Source organism: Phaethon lepturus, unplaced genomic scaffold (genome assembly GCF_000687285.1).
Source record: "Phaethon lepturus isolate BGI_N335 unplaced genomic scaffold, ASM68728v1 scaffold1975, whole genome shotgun sequence".
NCBI lineage: Eukaryota > Metazoa > Chordata > Aves > Phaethontiformes > Phaethontidae > Phaethon > Phaethon lepturus.
Window position 1 is genome coordinate 146,823 of NW_010539671.1, and position 6,397 is coordinate 153,219.

The window sequence follows — 6,397 nt, forward strand, 5'->3', positions numbered from 1 at the left end:
GCCATGTTTTGCACTTGCTTCATGCACAAGCAGATCTACCTAAGAAGTTCATACAGTGGTAGAAGAGGCCACTGTAAGGCCCTGCTGTTGTTTTGAGGGATGTGTAATTTAAACCAGACCAAAAGAAAAAGCCCTCTTAAGGTCTTGAGACTTTTCACTAAGCTCAAATATACTTTGTGATGTCACCTTCACAGAAAGACTTTATGTAAATTGAGCATTGTGACTGAATCATCTTTTTATGACAGTCATTGATGACATCAACTGAGTAGGAAAGCCTTTCTCAAAGTTATGTGCCTCCATGAGATATTCTGCTTTGAGCTATGAGCTGTGCTTTTTCCTACCTAGTTAGAACTAACAAACAGCTTCTAACCCTTCTTAAGCTTAAGCCATACAAGCCAATGCCAGAGCGGGCCAATATACAATCTTTCAGTCCTTGAAGTTGGTTGCAAATCTCCTATGAGTTCCAAAACAATGAGAATTTAGTTTAAAAAGGAAATCACAGTTGATGTCTGTTGTGCTCGTGGCTGCCATTTTGAAAACTCCACAGCTCTCCATGGGAGCCAAAAACCTTGGTGGTGGGAACCTCTTTGGATACCTCCCTTTACTTGTAGTATGTTGCTCCAACAGCTGGGGCAGGACATGAGAGGCAGATGAGGTTAATTAGTCTTGGCACTTAATACCCACGAGGGATGTAAGAAAATCTCAGGCGTGCAACAGCAGCACTATATCTTACCCAGTTCTGCTCAGAAGGTCACAAGTCCACAGTTCAACTCAAAGAGGAGAAATTTGCTCCTCGTGTGCAATACATATTTAACTGGGTTTAATGTGAAGAAATTCATTTCTGGGGTTAACGCTTTTTAAAAGAGGAATCTTGGAGAATGAATTTCAACCAGCTACCATTGGACTGAAATGTTTATATGTCTAAGGAAAACTGTTGGGAAGTCACTGCATACAGCTGCATTTCAATGCAAAAAAAAAAAAAAAGGGTCTATTTTTAAAGGTCACAGGAGGTTAGACAGAAAAAAGGTGTTTTGAAGATTCTGGTGTGAAACAATACACAAGCAACCTAGTCCTGGGCCATTATTCAGGTGAGATGTCCACTGTCTCTCTCTAAAAGGTTATTATGGTCTAGAGGACTGGCTGCAAGAAAAGTTATGTAGATCCTCATTCTGTGATGGGTTTAACATGGCCAGCCTGTTGCGTTGCTAAAAGCTGACACTGACATATATTATGTCCCATACTCTGACAACAGGTTAACCCTTTTGAAGTGAAAAGCAGCTCACCAACAGTAGGAGCCTGATCTACTAACAGGGTTCAATGGGCTTGAAAGGAGATATATCAGGTTTTCTGTTAATGCCAGGACATGTACATTAAGGCACATAAGAGAAATAGAGGTCAAACCAAAACCTGTCGAAGTAAGTAACTCAGAGTCAAATTGCTGCTCCACTTCTGTTTCTTCCAGCTAGTGAATGTCAAAATTAACACACTACAAAAAGGTGTATAATTCTATTTTCAAAGCAGGTATGTAAGAAACTGGCTGGTAGTTTTCATTGTGGAATTTTGTACAATAAAGACACCTTTGAATTTTGTAAAAAGCACAGGGTTGTGAATATATTAAAGCACCAGCTTGGAAAGCTCCAAATGAAAAGCTATGTCTTCCTACTTTTCTATGGTGTTCAGACTTCACCTTCTGGTCCTGAAGCAGGGACCACTGCTCCATATCTTAGAGTACAACCAATGGAGAAGAAAGAGATCTGCTGAAGCATTTGCACAAACAGCCAGCAGCAATAGGGCCTGATCTAACATCTACAAAGTCAACGCTACCCGTTGGCTAAAGCTCTTATTCTCGTAGGAGAGAGTTTGCACAAGCAGCAAACCCAGGGATTAGTTGGAAGCCTGATGCTGAAGTCGGTGAGCTTTTCCTTTGGTGTGAAAGCAAGTGGAGCTGGGCACCCAGATGCAGGCTAATTTACCCACACACTGAGTTCATGCCTTTTGTGTCAAGTACGGCAAGATTATATCTCCTTCTAAGAGCCAGTATTAGCTTGGCTGCCATGACTGGAATTAGTTAATAACCTGATGACAGAGCCAAACCCATTTAATTAACGGTTTTAACACTGCTTTTGTTTGGCTCTACCAAAAGGAAGTCCTTGTTATTACTAAACATCTGGGACTAATTAGACTTCTACCGACTTCCCTGGGAGCAGAAACAGCTTTCTCGAGGAATAAGCCTCAGAAGTAAAGTGCAGAATGGCTCATTTGGATTTCTCTGTTACCAACATAAGCAACCGAGAAGTGACATGAGCCCACTCCAGCCAATTCTGTTATTCTGGATGGGATGAGGAGGGTGAGGGAAAGAAAATACAAATAAAAGAGCAAAGACGGGGAATACAGGAGAAATGGGAGCTCTCCATGATATTATTCCTCAAAATCAGGGTACACAGATGACAGCCCCAACTTTTGCCTCCCCTGTCTGCTTCTGTGCCTGCAAGAAGCCCAAATGCCAAAGTGCGTGATCCTGCATCAAACGTAGACATTACTCACACATTATACATCCTTCTGCCAGTTAGCCCCGTTGTTCTAACAGGCTGGCATGATACAGGCGGCTTTGACTGTGATTTTGCAACCATAATTTACACCCTCATTCACTGCTTTTTCATAAAGTCCTTGCAACAGCCTCTGTTGATGCAAAGCGAGCTCCTGCTGCTTGCCCAGGGAACACCCTTCTGGGTTCTGGGATACCTTGTAGAGCATGTGAGACTTATACAACCAACGCAAACTTTTTTTTTTTTTTTAATTGTTGCATGCAACCCGTGGCTGCCTCTCTGCAGGTGTTGGCATGGGGGGGCAGGACAATAGATCCCCTTGAATTATTTCCTACCACAACGTGCTGTGGTTTGTCCCCAAAACTGATCCTCTGCAGTAAGATTGGGTACACCTAAGTACTGAAAACACTAGAAACACTCCCAGAGTCTCTAAAAGTTCAACGAGTCATGACTCATGTTGGTCATCCACGGAAAGTCAAGTCTTAGTTTCCAAAGGCGTTGGTTTTTCCTGCAAAGCCAGGACAAAACAAAACCCTAGCAGAGTTCCAGAGCCTCTGGTTACAGACCTCTCTGCAGGGACCCTGCTCAGCCCTGAACTAGCCATAGTGGATTAGTATCAAACCCAGTAAGAGCCTTCGAATATTTTGGGAGCCCAGAGCATTTTCTTTCCTGTTCCTATCTATTCCCCGTGCCATTCAGTACCCTCTTACTTGTCTGGGAAGAAACAAACCAAAACCACCGCCTGAATCGCCTGTTTCTCCACATGAGAGAAAAACATATCTGACCTTGCATCGCCGTATCTATTATTTTCCATAAACAATTGTCTATTCTGTTTGTGCACACATGTGCAAAGGTACAGCCATGCACAGGCTAGTGTAAGACATATGACACTTAACTATTAGTTTTGTTTAACCTAAATTGGAACAGCCTGTACTAAATTATCTTCTATAACAACAAACAGCCCATGGTGCTTGTGCCTATGGATTCCCATTTCATGCCTGTCCATGTGAAGTAATTTGATCAAGATTTTCAAAAGCGATCAGTGATTTATTTTCAGATGCCTAAATCTGCAGCCTGCATCTCGCCAATCCTGAAACAAGTCTGATTTTCCAGAAAACTGAGTCCATCTCCTCTGAAAACCAAACCTCTGTGGTATGTCTTACACAAGCCCCAGAAAAAGCTGAGATTGTCCAGATGTATATATAATTCTTTCACTTACTGCTTTTTAATGGTAGTTGCCTGCTCTGTCAGAGCTGTATTGAGCATCTGAAGAGCTGAAATGCAGCAAAGCTACCCACCAACACCTCCTCTGACAACACCTGTGGTCTGCTCTCAGAAGGATCAAGTTAAATATCTTCTCACTCACAGAGCAATCGTTTACGTGCTGTTGTGGCTTAATTTGAGTGAGAGAGGGAAATTATCCATAAGGAAAGAACAAAAATTCAGTCTAGGGTCTGCAGCTTTCTAACAATGTTGCAATTGTCCAGACAGAGTAGATTTTGGTCTCATGGGTCATGGATTGGTGAGGTTCCAAATAAATTTTGCCAAGAAAAAAAAGGAAAGGGAGATGAGAGGAGTTGAGAGCCAACAGAGAGCTCAGGGTGAGTGATGGGAAAAGGAGAAAACAAAGTGTTGATGTAATTCCCTCCAAGCAGTGGAGGGCTCAAAATACTCCAGAGGAACAGGTAGTAATAGGTACCTACCAACCTCTACCCAGCCCAAGAGGTGAGAGGACATCTATGAAGCTTCAGCTCATCTCTTGACTACAAGGAGAAGTAAGAAGAGAGCCTAGGATACAGATAATAGAGAAACAGAAATGAGGGATGATAGAAGTGAAAGATGGAAGAGAAATGGAGTAGAGAGGAGGGTTTTAGTACAATTCAGCTCTTCATGACGGGTAACCAAGAAGTGTAACTGGAAACTGAAGAGCGTTCAAGAGAGGCGTGGGAAAAGCTTTGCAAAGAGGCGGCCAGAGCTGAGCTATGCGGGGCAGAGGGAGACACGGATACCTCGGCCAGGCAACATGCTAGCTGTCTGCAGATGTGACACGTGTAAACAGAGGAGGACATCAGCCCACGAGGGGTGACAAACAGAAGTATATAGTAACCAGGGAAACAGGGTAAAACCAAAACGGGAGGGAAAAAAGACTGAATAAGCAAAGAATAACTTTCCAAGGAGGGACCATCGGGCTGTGCAATGCTCTTTCACAAGCAAAGACATTTGGAGGCTGATGCAACATGATACTAAATAAAATTTTGGCAAATATAAGGGAACAGTCCTGCAACACTGGGAGAGTCACTTTTCTCCCAAGCTATCAATCATGGCTGTTCTGTCACACTGCAGAGCCACGTTAGTTCTACAGATTTCCTCCTCCCGTCCATTTCTAACAGTCATTGCATCAAAGATACACATTTTACAGCTCATAACCAGTATTCTTTATGAAGAAACATTCTGGAAGGTGACAACAGAAGAGATTCTTCTCTACTGTTTCTGACTTTCCCACAAAATGGAGTGGAGAGGGGAGTCCAGGGTCCCAGAGACAAGAGCAGAGAAGGACAACAATCCATTTGCAGGCAGGAAACTCACCAAGGAGAAGAAGGAATGGAACAGGCAACCAGGTAGGAGGTGTGGGGTGGGGAGAACAGAAGGGGAATAAGCACAGCTAAACCAGGAATTTGGAAGACAAATGGAGAAAGAATGGATGAAATCAGAAGGAGAATGCAGCATTACAGGGCAGAAATAAAGGAAAGGAAGGCTGCACACCGCTTTAAGCTACATTTCTGTATTTAAGCTGATGGGACAGAGCCTTTACAGTGTTTGTCGATAACACCAAATAGAGCAGTGGTTTGATATGTTGGGGGCAGAGCTGCTATTCAGAGGGACGTTCCAGATCAGAGCAATGGCCCAACAGAAACCTCCTGACGTTCAGCAAAGACCTGTACCTTGGACAGAACAAGCTTGTGCAACACTCCAGCCTAGGGACAAGATGACAGGAAAGTAGCTTTGCAGAAGAAGACGTGAGGGTCTGGGTGGACAACAAGTTCTCCATGAATCAACATCATGCCCTAGTGACGACGAAATCCAGCTGCATACTGAGCTGTATTTGCAAAACCTTAGAAAGTCAAGAGTTGTTGTTACTCCCCTCTATTTGGCACATCTAACACCACATCTGGAGACTGTGCCCAGCTGTGGGCCTCACAGTGCAAAAGGGAGACTGACAAACTGGAGTGAGTCCAGCAGAGGCCACCAATATGGTCAAGGGGCTGGAGCATATTATATCTGAGAAACAGATGGAGGAAACTAGGCTTGTTCAGCCTGGAGAAGAGAAAATCTTGGGGGGAAATCTTTTAGAAATACTGGAAGGGCAATTACAAAGAAGATAGAATCAGGTCCTCCCAGGAGCATTCAGTTAAAGGACAAGATGCAACCCCTGAGAGCCTGCAACGGGAGAATCATACAATCATTTATCTTGGAAAAGACCTTTAAGATCATCAAGTCCAACTGTTAACCTAGTACTGACAAGTCCACTACCAAATCATGTCTCTAGGCACCACATCTACACATCTTTTAAATACCTCCAGGGATGGTGACTCCACCAATTCCATGGCAGCCTCTTCCAATGCCTGACAACCCATTCAGTGAAGACATTGTTCCTAATATCCAATTTAAACCTCCCCTGGTGCAACTTGAGGACATTTCCTCCTATTGGTTGTTACTTGGGAGAAGAGACCAACCCCCACCTCACCACAATCCCCTTTCAGGTAGCTGCAGAGAGCGATGAGGTCTCCCCTCAGCCTTCTCTTCTCCAGACTGAGCACCTCCAGTTCCCTCAGCCTCTCCTCATCAGACTT